We start from the raw sequence: 16,887 nt of genomic DNA on the forward strand, positions 1-16,887 counted from the left end.
ATCACTGAGGGTAAAGGTCATTTTATCATTGAGGTAAAGGTCAGTATATCACTGAGGGCAAAGGTCATTATATCACTGAGGGCAAAGGTCAGTATATTAGTGAGGGTAAAGGTCATTTTATCATTGAGGGCAAAGGTCAGTATATCACTGAGGGCAAAGGTCAGTATATCACTGAGGGCAAAGGTCAGTATATAGTGAGGGTAAAGGTCATTTTATCATTGAGGGCAAAGGTCAGTATATCACTGAGGGCAAGGTCATCATATCATTGAGGGTAAAGGTCATCTTATCATTGAGGGTAAAGGTCATCATATCACTGAGGGTAAAGGTCAGTATATCACTTAGGGTAAAGGTCATTATATCATTGAGGGTAAAGGTCAGTATATCACTGAGGGCAAAGGTCATTATATCATTGAGGTAAAGGTCATTATATCACTGAGGGTAAAGGTCAGTATATCATTGAGGGTAAAGGTCAGTATATCATTGAGGGTAAAGGTCATCATATCACTGAGGGTAAAGGTCAGTATATTAGTGATGTTGGTTCCGATGGTTCTGTTTGGCTCTGATAGTTCTGTTGGTTCTGTTGGTTCTGATGGTTCCGTTGGTTCCGTTGGTTCTGTTGGTTCTGATGGTTCTGTTGGTTCCGATGGTTCCGTTGGTTCCGATGGTTCTGTTGGTTCTGATGGTTCTGTTGGTTCTGTTGGTTCTGATGGTTCTGTTGGTTCTGATGGTTCTGTTGGTTCCGTTGGTTCCGTTGGTTCCGTTGGTTCCGTTGGTTCTGATGGTTCCGTTGGTTCCGATGGTTCTGTTGGTTCTGATGGTTCTGTTGGTTCCGATGGTTCGATGGTTCTGTTGGTTCTGTTGTTTCCGATGGTTCCGTTGTTTCCGATGGTTCTGTTGTTTCCGATGGTTCTGATGGTTCTGATGGTTCTGTTGGTTCCGATGGTTCTGTTGGTTCCGATGGTTCTGTTGGTTCCGATGGTTCCGTTGGTTCCGATGGTTCCGTTGGTTCCGATGGTTCCGTTGGTTCCGATGGTTCTGATGGTTCCGTTGGTTCCGATGGTTCCGTTGGTTCTGATGGTTCTGTTGGTTCTGATGGTTCTGTTGGTTCTGATGGTTCCGATGGTTCTGTTGGTTCCGATGGTTCTGTTGGTTCTGTTGTTTCCGATGGTTCTGTTGGTTCTGATGGTTCTGTTGGTTCTGATGGTTCTGTTGGTTCCGATGGTTCTGATGGTTCCAATGGTTCTGTTGTTTCCGATGGTTCCGTTGTTTCCGATGGTTCTGTTGTTTCCGATGGTTCTGTTGGTTCTGTTGGTTCTGATGGTTCTGTTTGGTTCTGATGGTTCTGTTTGGTTCTGATGGTTCTGTTGGTTTTGATGGTTCTGTTGGTTCTGATGGTTCTGTTGGTTCTGTTGGTTCTGTTTGGTTCTGATGGTTCTGATGGTTCTGTTTGGTTCTGATAGTTCTGTTTGGTTCTGATGGTTCTGTTGGTTTTGATGGTTCTGTTGGTTCTGTTTGGTTCCGATGGTTCTGATGGTTCTGTTGGTTCTGATGGTTCTGTTGGTTCCGATAGTTCTGATGGTTCTGATGGTTCTGTTGGTTCTGATGGTTCTGATGGTTCTTTTTGGTTCCGATGGTTCCGTTGGTTCTGTTGGTTCCGATGGTTCTGATGGTTCTGATGGTTCTGTTGGCTCTGATGGTTCTGTTTGGTTCTGATGGTTCTGTTGGTTCTGATGGTTCTGTTGGTTCCGATGGTTCTGATGGTTCTGATGGTTCTGTTGGCTCTGATGGTTCTGTTTGGTTCTGATGGTTCTGTTGGTTCTGATGGTTCTGATGGTTCTGTTGGTTCTGATGGTTCTGATGGTTCTTTTTGGTTCCGATGGTTCCGTTGGTTCTGTTGGTTCCGATGGTTCTGTTTGGTTCTGATGGTTCTGTTGGTTCTGATGGTTCTGATGGTTCCGTTGGTTCCGATGGTTCCGTTGGTTCCGTTGGTTCTGTTGGTTCCGATGGTTCTGTTGGTTCTGATGGTTCCGTTGGTTCTGTTGGTTCCGATGGTTCTGATGGTTCTGTTTGGTTCCGATGGTTCCGTTGGTTCCGATGGTTCTGTTTGGTTCTGTTGGTTCTGTTGGTTCTGATGGTTCCGTTGGTTCCGATGGTTCCGTTGGTTCCGATGGTTCTGTTTGGTTCTGATGGTTCTGATGGTTCTGTTGGTTCTGATGGTTCTGTTTGGTTCTGATGGTTCTGTTGGCTCTGATGGTTCTGTTTGGTTCTGATGGTTCTGATGGTTCTGTTGGTTCCGATGGTTCTGTTGGTTCTGATGGTTCCGATGGTTCCGTTGGTTTTGATGGTTCTGTTTGGTTCTGATGGTTCCGTTGGTTCCGATGGTTCCGTTGGTTCCGATGGTTCTGTTTGGTTCTGATGGTTCTGATGGTTCTGTTGGTTCTGATGGTTCTGTTTGGTTCTGATGGTTCTGTTGGTTCTGATGGTTCTGTTTGGTTCTGATGGTTCTGTTTGGTTCTGATGGTTCTGATGCAGGGCGGCAGCAGCTGTTGTTGTTTACAGTCTGTTTCTATTCTCACTCTATTGATTCTCCTGCCAGCTTCTGTCCATGCGGCCTCTCTGAGCTGTGATTGGCTGAAGGTCAGGGCTGACCAATCACAGCTCTCTGTATGTGAAGCCTTGGTCTAAACATACACTGGGCACGTGGCAACCCCCCCCCCCCCATCCCTGAAAACACCACCCTTCCTCTAACTGCCCCTACACCGGGTATAAAGTTGTGCTGCCCCATAGTCCTGCAGAAACCACTCGACCCGTCTGGTTCTGATAGTTCTTCCTCGATCTCCTCTTCCTCACCTCGGTCTGGTCGGCCATGGTTCTGTCCTCAGCCAACAAACCCCGAGTGTTCCGGGTCGTCTTCTCTGACCCGAACAGAACCTTCTACAGCAGTGGGGACAAAGTATCCGGCTCGGTCCAACTGGAGGCCAGCGCCCCCTGCAGGCTCAGGCGCCTGCGGGTCACAGCGGCCGGCTGCGCCCGCGTAGAGAGCCTGCGCCGCAGCCAGGAGGTGGAATACCTGAAATACGAGGACGAGGTCCAACTGGACCTGATTCTGAACACAGGTGAGGAAGCCGCTGGACAGCAGCGTCCCGAGTGTCTCTGTCCCCTAACGTCACTCCGTGTCCACAGATTCTGACGGCTACTTCCTGCTTCCTGCGGGGAAATGCTTCTGCTTCCAGTTCGGCTTTGAGCTTCCTCCTCCTGGTGAGCCACTTCTCTGGTTCTGTTCGGTTCTGTTTGGTTCTGGTGGTTCTGATGGTTCTGTTGGTTCTGTTGGATCTTATGGTTCTGTTGGTCCTGATAGTTATGATGGTTCTGTTGGTTCTGTTGGTTCCGATGGTTCTGATGGTTCTGTTGGTTCCGATGGTTCCGTTGGTTCCGATGGTTCTGTTGGTTCTGATGGTTCTGTTGGTTCTGTTGGTTCTGATGGTTCTGTTGGTTCCGATGGTTCTGTTGGTTCCGATGGTTCTGATGGTTCTGTTGGTTCCGATGGTTCCGTTGGTTCTGTTGGTTCTGATGGTTCTGTTGGTTCTGTTGGTTCTGATGGTTCTGTTGGTTCCGATGGTTCTGTTGGTTCCGATGGTTCTGTTGGTTCCGATGGTTCCGTTGGTTCTGTTGGTTCTGATGGTTCTGTTGGTTCCGTTGGTTCCGATGGTTCTGTTGGTTCTGATGGTTCTGTTGGTTCCGATGGTTCTGTTGGTTCCGATGGTTCTGTGGTTCTGATGGTTCTGTTGGTTCCGATGGTTCTGTTGGTTCTGATGGTTCTGTTGGTTCCGATGGTTCTGTTGGTTCCGATGGTTCTGTTGGTTCCGATGGTTCCGTTGGTTCTGATGGTTCCGATGGTTCTGTTGGTTCTGATGGTTCCGATGGTTCTGTTGGTTCCGATGGTTCCGTTGGTTCCGATGGTTCTGATGGTTCCAATGGTTCTGTTGGTTCTGATGGTTCCGTTGGTTCCGATGGTTCTGTTGGTTCTGATGGTTCCGTTGGTTCTGATGGTTCCGTTGGTTCTGATGGTTCCGTTGGTTCTGATGGTTCTGTTGGTTCTGATGGTTCTGTTGGTTCTGATGGTTCCGATGGTTCTGTTGGTTCCAATGGTTCCGATGGTTCTGATGGTTCTGTTGGTTCTGTTGGTTCCGTTGGTTCCGATGGTTCTGTTGGTTCCGATGGTTCCGTTGTTTCCGATGGTTCTGTTGTTTCCGATGGTTCTGTTGGTTCTGATGGTTCTGTTGGTTCCGATGGTTCTGTTGGTTCCGATGGTTCCGTTGTTTCCGTTGGTTCTGATGTTTGCGTTGGTTCCAATGGTTCTGTTGGTTCCGATGGTTCTGTGTTCCGATGGTTCTGTTGGTTCCGATGGTTCTGATGGTTCCAATGGTTCTGTTGGTTCCGATGGTTCTGTTGGTTCCGATGGTTCTGTTGGTTCTGATGGTTCTGTTGGTTCCAATGGTTCTGTTGGTTCCGATGGTTCCGTTGGTTCCGATGGTTCTGTTGGTTCTGATGGTTCTGTTGGTTCTGTTGGTTCTGATGGTTCTGATGGTTCTGTTGGTTCTGTTGGTTCTGATGGTTCTGATGGTTCTGTTGGTTCTGTTGGTTCCGATGGTTTTGTTGGTTCTGTTGGTTCTGATGGTTCTGTTGGTTCTGTTGGTTCCGATGGTTTTGTTGGTTCTGTTGGTTCTGATGGTTCCGTTGGTTCCGATGGTTCTGTTGATTCCGATGGTTCCGTTGGTTCTGATGGTTCTGTTGGTTCTGATGGTTCCGATGGTTTTGTTGGTTCTGTTGGTTCTGTTGGTTCTGATGGTTCTGATGGTTCTGTTGGTTCTGTTGGTTCTGATGGTTCTGATGGTTCTGATGGTTCTGTTGGTTCTGTTGGTTCTGATGGTTCCGTTGGTTCTGTTGGTTCTGATGGTTCTGTTGGTTCTGATGGTTCTGTTGGTTCTGTTGGTTCCGATGGTTCCGTTGGTTCTGATGGTTCTGTTGGTTCTGATGGTTCTGTTGGTTCTGTTGGTTCCGATGGTTTTGTTGGTTCTGTTGGTTCTGTTGGTTCTGATGGTTCTGATGGTTCTGTTGGTTCTGTTGGTTCTGATGGTTCTGATGGTTCTGTTGGTTCTGTTGGTTCTGATGGTTCTGATGGTTCCGTTGGTTCTGATGGTTCTGATGGTTCTGTTGGTTCTGTTGGTTCTGATGGTTCTGATGGTTCTGATGGTTCTGTTGGTTCTGTTGGTTTTGATGGTTCTGTTGGTTCTGTTGGTTTTGATGGTTCTGTTGGTTCTGTTGGTTTTGATGGTTCTGTTGGTTCCGATGGTTCCGTTGGTTCCGATGGTTCTGTTGGTTCTGATGGTTCTGTTGATTCCGATGGTTCCGTTGGTTCCGATGGTTCTGTTGGTTCTGATGGTTCCGATGGTTCTGTTGGTTCTGATGGTTCCGATGGTTCTGTTGGTTCTGTGTTCAGATGGTTCTGTTGGTTCCGATGGTTCTGATGGTTCTGTTGGTTCTGATGGTTCTGTTGGTTCCGATGGTTCTGATGGTTCTGTTGTTTCCGATGGTTCTGTTGGTTCTGTTGGTTCTGATGGTTCTGTTGGTTCCGATGGTTCTGTTGGTTCCGATGGTTCTGTTGGTTCTGATGGTTCTGTTGGTTCCGATGGTTCCGTTGGTTCCGATGGTTCTGTTGGTTCTGATGGTTCTGTTGGTTCCGATGGTTCTGTTGGTTCTGATGGTTCTGTTGGTTCCGATGGTTCTGTTGGTTCCGATGGTTCTGTTGGTTCCGATGGTTCCGTTGGTTCTGATGGTTCCGATGGTTCTGTTGGTTCCGATGGTTCCGATGGTTCCGTTGGTTCCGATGGTTCCGTTGGTTCCGATGGTTCCGTTGGTTCCGATGGTTCTGTTGGTTCTGATGGTTCCGTTGGTTCCGATGGTTCCGTTGGTTCTGATGGTTCCGTTGGTTCTGATGGTTCTGTTGGTTCCGATGGTTCCGTTGTTTCCGATGGTTCTGTTGTTTCCGATGGTTCTGTTGGTTCTGATGGTTCTGTTGGTTCCGATGGTTCTGTTGGTTCCGATGGTTCCGTTGTTTCCGTTGGTTCTGATGTTTGCGTTGGTTCCAATGGTTCTGTTGGTTCCGATGGTTCTGTGTTCCGATGGTTCTGTTGGTTCCGATGGTTCTGATGGTTCCAATGGTTCTGTTGGTTCCGATGGTTCTGTTGGTTCGATGGTTCTGTTGGTTCTGATGGTTCTGTTGGTTCCAATGGTTCTGTTGGTTCGATGGTTCCGTTGGTTCCGATGGTTCTGTTGGTTCTGATGGTTCTGTTGGTTCTGTTGGTTCTGATGGTTCTGATGGTTCTGTTGGTTCTGTTGGTTCTGATGGTTCTGATGGTTCTGTTGGTTCTGTTGGTTCCGATGGTTTTGTTGGTTCTGTTGGTTCTGATGGTTCCGTTGGTTCCGATGGTTCTGTTGGTTCCGATGGTTCCGTTGGTTCTGATGGTTCTGTTGGTTCTGATGGTTCCGATGGTTCTGATGGTTCCGATGGTTTTGTTGGTTCTGTTGGTTCTGTTGGTTCTGATGGTTCTGTTGGTTCTGTTGGTTCTGATGGTTCTGATGGTTCTGATGGTTCTGTTGGTTCTGTTGTTCTGATGGTTCCGTTGGTTCTGTTGGTTCTGATGGTTCTGTTGGTTCTGATGGTTCTGTTGGTTCTGTTGGTTCCGATGGTTCCGTTGGTTCCGATGGTTCTGTTGGTTCTGATGGTTCTGTTGGTTCTGTTGGTTCCGATGGTTTTGTTGGTTCTGTTGGTTCTGTTGGTTCTGATGCTTCTGATGGTTCTGTTGGTTCTGTTGGTTCTGATGGTTCTGATGGTTCTGTTGGTTCTGTTGGTTCTGATGGTTCTGATGGTTCCGTTGGTTCTGATGGTTCTGATGGTTCTGTTGGTTCTGTGGTTCTGATGGTTCTGATGGTTCTGATGGTTCTGTTGGTTCTGTTGGTTTTGATGGTTCTGTTGGTTCTGTTGGTTTTGATGGTTCTGTTGGTTCCGATGGTTCCGTTGGTTCCGATGGTTCTGTTGGTTCTGATGGTTCTGTTGATTCCGATGGTTCCGTTGGTTCCGATGGTTCTGTTGGTTCTGATGGTTCCGATGGTTCTGTTGGTTCTGATGGTTCCGATGGTTCTGTTGGTTCTGTGTTCAGATGGTTCTGTTGGTTCCGATGGTTCTGATGGTTCTGTTGGTTCTGATGGTTCTGTTGGTTCCGATGGTTCTGATGGTTCTGTTGTTTCCGATGGTTCTGTTGGTTCTGTTGGTTCTGATGGTTCTGTTGGTTCTGATGGTTCTGATGGTTCTGTTGGTTCTGATGGTTCTGTTGGTTCTGATGGTTCTGTTGGTTTTGATGGTTCTGATGGTTCTGTTGGTTCTGATGGTTCTGTTGGTTCTGTTGGTTCTGATGGTTCTGTTGTTTCCGATGGTTCTGTTGGTTCTGATGGTTCCGATGGTTCTGTTGGTTCCAATGGTTCCGATGGTTCTGTTGGTTCCGATGGTTCTGATGGTTCCGTTGGTTCTGATGGTTCTGTTGGTTCTGATGGTTCTGTTGGTTCTGTTGGTTCTGATGGTTCTGATGGTTCTGATGGTTCTGTTGGTTCTGATGGTTCTGATGGTTCTGTTGGTTCTGATGGTTCTGTTGCAGGCGCCTGGTCTCCTCCTTTAAAGGGAAGTTTGGGTCAGTACGGTACTACGTGAGCGCCGAACTGCAGCGGCCTTCCCAGCATGCATTGCAGTGCAAGAAAGAGTTTGAAGTGGAGGAGCCGCTGGACGTGAACCGACCCGACCTGCTGGTACGACCCGCACATACAGAACCAGAACCAACAACAGCAGCATCTGATCCACATGATTAGATAGAAAAGTAAAGCTGCGGTTCATGGTTCTGTTGATCTGGGTCCACACATCCGGACCCAGATCCTGATTTTAATCCCGATCTTTCTCCTAACCCGCTGACCTCTGACCCCTGCTCCAGGCTCCAGTGGCGGCCTCCCGGCAGAAGAAGCTCACCTGTCTGTTCATCCCTGACGGCCAGGTGTCGGTTTCGGCTCAGATCGACAGGAAGGGCTTCTGCGAGGGCGAGGACATCAATATCAACGCCACGTTCCAGAACACCTGCTCTCGGATCGTGGTGCCGAAGGCCGCCATCGTCGCCAGACACTCCTATTGCGTCAACGGGACCGCTAAGGTGAGCGAGGCCAAGTCAGAACCGTCCCAGAACCTCTGGGTTCTGCTGCAAGGCTCAACTCCGGGTTCCTTCACAGATTCTGAGCCAAAAACTGGCAGCGGTTCGGGGGAACGCCATCATGTCCGGCATGTGCGACATGTGGCAGGGGCGGAGCCTCCGGGTCCCAAAGCTGAAGCCCACTTTGCTCGGCTGTGACATCATCAAGGTGGACTATGCCCTCATGGTGAGTCGTCTGTGATGTCATCATAACAGAGCCTGGACAGAAACCAGGGAAGCTTCAGGTGTTCCTCAGGGCTCCACCTTTGGCCCCTACCAGTGCCTGTTTCTGTGATGAAGCAGAAGAAGAAGCGTGGTTGAACTCAGCCGTTATGCAGATGACATCACCGTTCACCACACCTGTCCGCCCCCCAGGTGTACCTGCACATCCCCGGCAGCGAGAAGCTGGTGCTGGAGCTGCCTCTGGTCATCGGCACCATCCCGTTCAGCGGCGTCGGCAGCAGAACCGGCAGCATGAGCAGCCGGGGCTCCGCCTCCTCCGGCCCCCCCAGCTACAGCAACATCCACCAGGACCTGAGGGCGGACGGCCCCGCATGCCGCTGCTGTACGACTACGACGACGATGACGTGGGGTTCTTCATCGGGGTTACTGAGGGGTGCTACCCCGCTCCGCCTGCCTACAGCGAGGTGAGGAACCCGAACGCCTCCCTCCAGTCACAGGCTTTGGATGGATGCCTGACCTTTAACCTTCTTGGTCTTCAGGTTGATGAAGACGCTGTTCACTCTCAACAGGTTTTTTGAAGACAGACAGAAGGAGGAGACTGTCCCTTTAAGTGCCTTTAAGACCAAAACTGATCCATCATCCGACAGCTGCTCTGTTTTATCCTGACATATTTACATGACTCAGCAGTTTATAAAGACGATGACTCTGCAGTTTAAAGATGGCCTGAGTGTTTCTGATGATAATGTCGACTCTTTATGAAATCGTGTTTATTGTTTGTAAATATTTTGGGGGGGGGTTTTCTACAGTAACAGGAAGTTACAATCATGTATATTTTGTAAATAGCCCGATTTTTCTAAATGTTCTATTCATTGAATAAACATTAATAACATATGAATATATTTGAATCTCAGAGTCATTAATATTTCACTCACTCAGCTTTGATCCTTCAGTACTAAAACCCGGTCCGGTTCGGCAACAGCTGCTACTGATGGAGTTCACATTCAGTACCGGTGAGCTAGCTCCGTTAGCATTTCCGATAGCAGCGGCTCCGTTAGCATTTCCGATAGCAGCGGCTCCGTTAGCATTTCCGATAGCAGCGGCTCCGTTAGCATTTCCGATAGCAGCGGCTCCGTTAGCATTTCCGATAGCAGCGGCTCCGTTAGCATTTCCGATAGCAGCGGCTCCGTTAGCATTTCCGATAGCAGCGGCTCCGTTAGCATTTCCGATAGCAGCGGCTCCGTTAGCATTTCCGATAGCAGCGGCTCCGTTAAGAACATTATTATTATTATTTTTAATTAGTTTATTGTTTTTTTTTAGCAACATTATTAATAAAAACTGAACCCTTATCCAGGCTGACGTTTCCTGCTTATTCCTTAGCCATCCCTCCAAATCTCATAAAACAGATTAACAGAATAATTTTTTTAATTTTATTTGGAAAAACAAACACCATTACATCAGAAAAAGTGATTTGCTAAAAAATTAGAAAAAAGGTGGTATCATAGCAATTGATTTTGAAATTATGAATGCTACTTTAACAATAAGATGGCTTCAGTCCTTTTTAAAAAAGGGTGATGTTATTGGTTTGTTATACGTCGTTTATGTTTCAAAGTGTGGGTGGTGTTGAGTTGCTTCTAAAATGTGATTTCAAATCAACTAAACTCCCCTCAACTCTCACATTTCCATCAACATGTTTTATTACAGTGGAAGTTCATTTTCAATCACAACTTCAGCAATCATAATGTCCCATTCTATGTGGCAGAAGATCTATATTTATAAATGATTGGTGGAATAAACAAATCTGGTCAATTATCTGCTATCTGTATTTTTAAAGCGTCTTAACACAAAATTCATGTCATTTAATGGATGAAAATGGTGATATTTTCAGTTTGGAGGATTTTAACAGGATTTATGGGACTGATTGTTCACTGACATGTTTTACATAGTAAAACCGATGTCCTTTTTATGTTCGTTAAAACAGTATTTCTAGTTTCTCTGTTCCAAGTCTTCATAAGCTTCAAACTGAGAACCTGGACATGAGAGACAATAATGTTCCAATAGGTTTTCAATCAATATTCTATACATGATATGTACATTTCTCCTACAGCATTTTAACAAATCTTGATAACCAAAATTCGGACTAATTATTTGAAATTCCAATTCCTCCTAAATATAAAGAATTACAATTTAAAATAATAAATGACATATATCCTTCAAATGAGAACTTAAGGGAGAGATTTAAATTCAATGTTGGGAATTGTGGTTTTTGTACAACTCAACTGGAAACTACTAAACATTTGTTTTATGAATGTAAAGAAGTAAGAAACCTTTGGGATGAATTTGTAACTTTTTATCCTCTAGATCTGTAAATGTGGACTTTAATTCTTTACAAATAATTATATAATTATATATCAAAGAAAAAAATGTAGAAGTTTTAGTGAATGTTTTGATGATTATACAAATATTATATCCATAAATGCCGTTATGCAAAATGCTCCCTGTCAATCTCTGCTCTCAAAAACAAACTTTCCTCCTTTAACAGATGTCTGAAAAAGACCTTAAAAGCAAATAAATTGTGATTTAATGGAAGAATTTCAGTTCGCCCCTCTTCTCAATAACTTACCTTTATTTAGTTTTTTTTTGTTGTGTAATTTTGTATTTCTTGTTCTAGCCTTTATTTTCTATTAGAGTTGTTAACAGGAGAAAAACTCTGTGGGGCCCAAAACAAAGATGTTGGAGGGGCAAAGAAATGTTTTCAAAGTGGTTGAAAGACAGTAAGGACAGTCCATGTCTCAACAGGAGGATTGTAAATAACCCAAGAATGACAGGTGGTTGTTGTCTTGTAATTAGTTTTGCTGCCCCTCCCATAAAACACACAATCATCCCGTATTGAACCGATAGACGCGATTTGTTCCGTATTTCTATAAATGTCTGATAGACAAATCTGTCACACACATCTCAACACTAAGAGCAAAAATAATGACCAAAATACAACAGCGAGAAAGGAGCTAAAGGAGCTGAAGGAGCTAAAGGAGCTAATGGAGCTGAAGGAGCTAAAGGAGCTGAAGGAGCTGAAGGAGCTAATGGAGCTGAAGGAGCTAAAGGAGCTGAAGGAGCTAAAGGAGCTGAAGGAGCTAATGGAGCTGAAGGAGCTAAAGGAGCTAAAGGAGCTGAAGGGCTAAAGGAGCTGAAGGAGCTAATGGAGCTAAAGGAGCTGAAGGAGATAAAGGAGCTGAAGGAGCTAAAGGAGCTGAAGGAGCTGAAGGAGCTAAAGTAGCTGAAGGAGCTGAAGGAGCTAATGGAGCTGAAGGAGCTAAAGTAGCTGAAGGAGCTAAAGGAGCTGAAGGAGCTAAAGTAGCTGAAGGAGCTAAAGGAGCTGAAGGAGCTAAAGTAGCTGAAGGAGCTAAAGGAGCAGAAGGAGCTGAAGGAGCTAAAGTAGCTGAAGGAGCTGAAGGAGCTAATGGAGCTAAAGGAGCTGAAGGAGCTAAAGGAGCTGAAGGAGCTAAAGGAGCTGAAGGAGCTAAAGGAGCTGAAGGAGCTAAAGGAGCTAAAGGAGCTGAAGGAGCTGAAGTAGCTAAAGGAGCTGAAGGAGCTAAAGGAGCTAAAGGAGCTGAAGGAGCTGAAGGAGCTGAAGGAGCTAAAGGAGCTAAAGGAGCTGAAGGAGCTGAAGGAGCTAATGGAGCTAAAGGAGCTGAAGGAGCTAAAGTAGCTGAAGGAGCTGAAGGAGCTAATGGAGCTGAAGGAGCTAAAGTAGCTGAAGGAGCTAAAGGAGCTGAAGGAGCTAAAGTAGCTGAAGGAGCTAAAGGAGCTGAAGGAGCTAAAGTAGCTGAAGGAGCTAAAGGAGCAGAAGGAGCTGAAGGAGCTAAAGTAGCTGAAGGAGCTGAAGGAGCTAAAGGAGCTAAAGGAGCTGAAGGAGCTAAAGGAGCTGAAGGAGCTAAAGGAGCTGAAGGAGCTAAAGGAGCTGAAGGAGCTAAAGGAGCTAAAGGAGCTGAAGGAGCTAAAGGAGCTGAAGGAGCTAAAGGAGCTGAAGGAGCTAAAGGAGCTAAAGGAGCTGAAGGAGCTGAAGGAGCTGAAGGAGCTAAAGGAGCTAAAGGAGCTGAAGGAGCTGAAGGAGCTGAAGGAGCTAATGGAGCTAAAGGAGCTGAAGGAGCTAAAGTAGCTGAAGGAGCTGAAGGAGCTAATGGAGCTAAAGTAGCTGAAGGAGCTAAAGTAGCTGAAGGAGCTGAAGGAGCTAATGGAGCTGAAGGAGCTAAAGGAGCTAAATAGCTGAAGGAGCTAAAGGAGCTGAAGGAGCTAAAGTAGCTGAAGGAGCTAAAGGAGCTGAAGGAGCTAAAGTAGCTGAAGGAGCTGAAGGAGCTAATGGAGCTGAAGGAGCTAAAGTAGCTGAAGGAGCTAAAGGAGCTGAAGGAGCTGAAGGAGCTAAAGTAGCTGAAGGAGCTAATGGAGCTAAAGAAGCTGAAGGAGCTAAAGTAGCTGAAGGAGCTAAAGGAGCTGAAGGAGCTGAAGGAGCTAAAGTAGCTGAAGGAGCTAATGGAGCTAAAGGAGCTGAAGGAGCTAAAGGAGCTGAAGGAGCTAAAGGAGCTGAAGGAGCTAAAGGAGCTAAAGGAGCTGAAGGAGCTAAAGGAGCTGAAGTAGCTAAAGGAGCTGAAGGAGCTAAAGGAGCTGAAAGGAGCTGAAGGAGCTAAAGGAGCTGAAGGAGCTAAAGGAGCTGAAGGAGCTAAAGGAGCAGAAGGAGCTGAAGGAGCTAAAGTAGCTGAAGGAGCTGAAGGAGCTAATGGAGCTAAAGGAGCTGAAGGAGCTAAAGGAGCTGAAGGAGCTAAAGGAGCTGAAGGAGCTAAAGGAGCTGAAGGAGCTAAAGGAGCTAAAGGAGCTGAAGGAGCTAAAGGAGCTGAAGTAGCTAAAGGAGCTGAAGGAGCTAAAGGAGCTAAAGGAGCTGAAGGAGCTGAAGGAGCTGAAGGAGCTAAAGGAGCTAAAGGAGCTGAAGGAGCTGAAGGAGCTGAAGGAGCTAATGGAGCTAAAGGAGCTGAAGGAGCTAAAGTAGCTGAAGGAGCTGAAGGAGCTAATGGAGCTGAAGGAGCTAAAGGAGCTAAAGTAGCTGAAGGAGCTAAAGGAGCTGAAGGAGCTAAAGTAGCTGAAGGAGCTAAAGGAGCTGAAGGAGCTAAAGTAGCTGAAGGAGCTGAAGGAGCTAATGGAGCTAAAGGAGCTAAAGTAGCTGAAGGAGCTAAAGTAGCTGAAGGAGCTAAAGGAGCTGAAGGAGCTGAAGGAGCTAAAGTAGCTGAAGGAGCTAAAGTAGCTGAAGGAGCTAAAGTAGCTGAAGGAGCTGAAGGAGCTAATGGAGCTGAAGGAGCTAAAGGAGCTAAAGTAGCTGAAGGAGCTAAAGGAGCTGAAGGAGCTAAAGTAGCTGAAGGAGCTAAAGGAGCTGAAGGAGCTAAAGTAGCTGAAGGAGCTGAAGGAGCTAATGGAGCTGAAGGAGCTAAAGTAGCTGAAGGAGCTAAAGGAGCTGAAGGAGCTGAAGGAGCTAAAGTAGCTGAAGGAGCTAATGGAGCTAAGAAGCTGAAGGAGCTAAAGTAGCTGAAGGAGCTAAAGGAGCTGAAGGAGCTGAAGGAGCTAAAGTAGCTGAAGGAGCTAATGGAGCTAAAGGAGCTGAAGGAGCTAAAGGAGCTGAAGGAGCTAAAGGAGCTGAAGGAGCTAAAGGAGCTAAAGGAGCTGAAGGAGCTAAAGGAGCTGAAGTAGCTAAAGGAGCTGAAGGAGCTAAAGGAGCTAAAGGAGCTAATGGAGCTGAAGGAGCTAAAGGAGCTAAAGTAGCTGAAGGAGCTAAAGGAGCTGAAGGAGCTAAAGTAGCTGAAGGAGCTAAAGGAGCTGAAGGAGCTAAAGTAGCTGAAGGAGCTGAAGGAGCTAATGGAGCTGAAGGAGCTAAAGTAGCTGAAGGAGCTAAAGGAGCTGAAGGAGCTGAAGGAGCTAAAGTAGCTGAAGGAGCTAAGTAGCTGAAGGAGCTAAAGTAGCTGAAGGAGCTGAAGGAGCTAATGGAGCTGAAGGAGCTAAAGGAGCTAAAGTAGCTGAAGGAGCTAAAGGAGCTGAAGGAGCTAAAGTAGCTGAAGGAGCTAAAGGAGCTGAAGGAGCTAAAGTAGCTGAAGGAGCTGAAGGAGCTAATGGAGCTGAAGGAGCTAAGTAGCTGAAGGAGCTAAAGGAGCTGAAGGAGCTGAAGGAGCTAAAGTAGCTGAAGGAGCTAATGGAGCTAAAGAAGCTGAAGGAGCTAAAGTAGCTGAAGGAGCTAAAGGAGCTGAAGGAGCTGAAGGAGCTAAAGTAGCTGAAGGAGCTAATGGAGCTAAAGGAGCTGAAGGAGCTAAAGGAGCTGAAGGAGCTAAAGGAGCTGAAGGAGCTAAAGGAGCTAAAGGAGCTGAAGGAGCTAAAGGAGCTGAAGTAGCTAAAGGAGCTGAAGGAGCTAAAGGAGCTGAAGGAGCTGAAGGAGCTAAAGGAGCTGAAGGAGCTAAAGGAGCTGAAGGAGCTAAAGGAGCAGAAGGAGCTGAAGGAGCTAAAGTAGCTGAAGGAGCTGAAGGAGCTAATGAGCTAAAGGAGCTGAAGGAGCTAAAGGAGCAGAAGGAGCTGAAGGAGCTAAAGTAGCTGAAGGAGCTGAAGGAGCTAATGGAGCTAAAGGAGCTGAAGGAGCTAAAGGAGCTGAAGGAGCTGAAGGAGCTAAAGGAGCTGAAGGAGCTAAAGGAGCTGAAGGAGCTAAAGGAGCAGAAGGAGCTGAAGGAGCTAAAGTAGCTGAAGGAGCTGAAGGAGCTAATGGAGCTAAAGGAGCTGAAGGAGCTAAAGGAGCTGAAGGAGCTAAAGGAGCTGAAGGAGCTAAAGGAGCTGAAGGAGCTAAAGGAGCTAAAGGAGCTGAAGGAGCTAAAGGAGCTGAAGTAGCTAAAGGAGCTGAAGGAGCTAAAGGAGCTAAAGGAGCTGAAGGAGCTGAAGGAGCTGAAGGAGCTAAAGGAGCTAAAGGAGCTGAAGGAGCTGAAGGAGCTGAAGGAGCTAATGGAGCTAAAGGAGCTGAAGGAGCTAAAGTAGCTGAAGGAGCTGAAGGAGCTAATGGAGCTGAAGGAGCTAAAGGAGCTAAAGTAGCTGAAGGAGCTAAAGGAGCTGAAGGAGCTAAAGTAGCTGAAGGAGCTAAAGGACTGAAGGAGCTAAAGTAGCTGAAGGAGCTGAAGGAGCTAATGGAGCTGAAGGAGCTAAAGTAGCTGAAGGAGCTAAAGTAGCTGAAGGAGCTAAAGGAGCTGAAGGAGCTGAAGGAGCTAAAGTAGCTGAAGGAGCTAAAGTAGCTGAAGGAGCTAAAGTAGCTGAAGGAGCTGAAGGAGCTAATGGAGCTGAAGGAGCTAAAGGAGCTAAAGTAGCTGAAGGAGCTAAAGGAGCTGAAGGAGCTAAAGTAGCTGAAGGAGCTAAAGTAGCTGAAGGAGCTGAAGGAGCTAATGGAGCTGAAGGAGCTAAAGTAGCTGAAGGAGCTAAAGGAGCTGAAGGAGCTGAAGGAGCTAAAGTAGCTGAAGGAGCTAATGGAGCTAAAGAAGCTGAAGGAGCTAAAGTAGCTGAAGGAGCTAAAGGAGCTGAAGGAGCTGAAGGAGCTAAAGTAGCTGAAGGAGCTAATGGAGCTAAAGGAGCTGAAGGAGCTAAAGGAGCTGAAGGAGCTAAAGGAGCTGAAGGAGCTAAAGGAGCTAAAGGAGCTGAAGGAGCTAAAGGAGCTGAAGTAGCTAAAGGAGCTGAAGGAGCTAAAGGAGCTGAAGGAGCTAAAGGAGCTGAAGGAGCTAAAGAAGCTGAAGGAGCTAATGGAGCTGAAGGAGCTAAAGGAGCTGAAGGAGCTAATGGAGCTAAAGGAGCTAAAGGAGCTGAAGGAGCTGAAGGAGCTAATGGAGCTGAACGAGCTAAAGGTGCTAGAGGAGCTGAAGGAGCTAAAGGAGCTAAAGGAGCTGAAGGAGCTAAAGGAGCTGAAGGAGCTAATGGAGCTGAAGGAGCTAAAGGAGCTGAAGGAGCTAATGGAGCTAAAGGAGCTAAAGGAGCTGAAGGAGCTAAAGGAGCTAAAGGAGCTGAAGGAGCTAAAGGAGCTGAAGGAGCTGAAGGAGCTAATGGAGCTGAAGGAGCTGAAGGAGCTAATGGAGCTGAAGGAGCTAAAGGTGCTGAAGGAGCTGAAGGAGCTAATGGAGCTGAAGGAGCTGAAGGAGCTAAAGGAGCTGAAGGAGCTAAAGGAGCTGAAGGAGCTGAAGGAGCTAATGGAGCTGAAGGAGCTAAAGGAGCTAATGGAGCTGAAGGAGCTAATGGAGCTGAAGGAGCTGAAGGAGCTAATGGAGCTGAAGGAGCTAAAGGAGCTGAAGGAGCTAAAGGAGCTAAAGGAGCTGAAGGAGCTAAAGGACTGAAGGAGCTAATGGAGCTGAAGGAGCTGAAGGAG

General features: G+C 46.9%; 1 pseudogene; it reads left to right on the plus strand.

Annotated features, from left to right (window-relative positions):
• The first annotated feature begins 2,357 nt into the window (after positions 1-2,357).
• Positions 2,358-9,157, plus strand: LOC129351016 (thioredoxin-interacting protein-like; annotated as a pseudogene).
• The last annotated feature ends 7,730 nt before the right edge of the window (positions 9,158-16,887 follow it).

The sequence above is a fragment of the Poeciliopsis prolifica genome, unplaced genomic scaffold, assembly GCF_027474105.1.
Source record: "Poeciliopsis prolifica strain line A6 unplaced genomic scaffold, Auburn_PproV2 SCAFFOLD063, whole genome shotgun sequence".
NCBI lineage: Eukaryota > Metazoa > Chordata > Actinopteri > Cyprinodontiformes > Poeciliidae > Poeciliopsis > Poeciliopsis prolifica.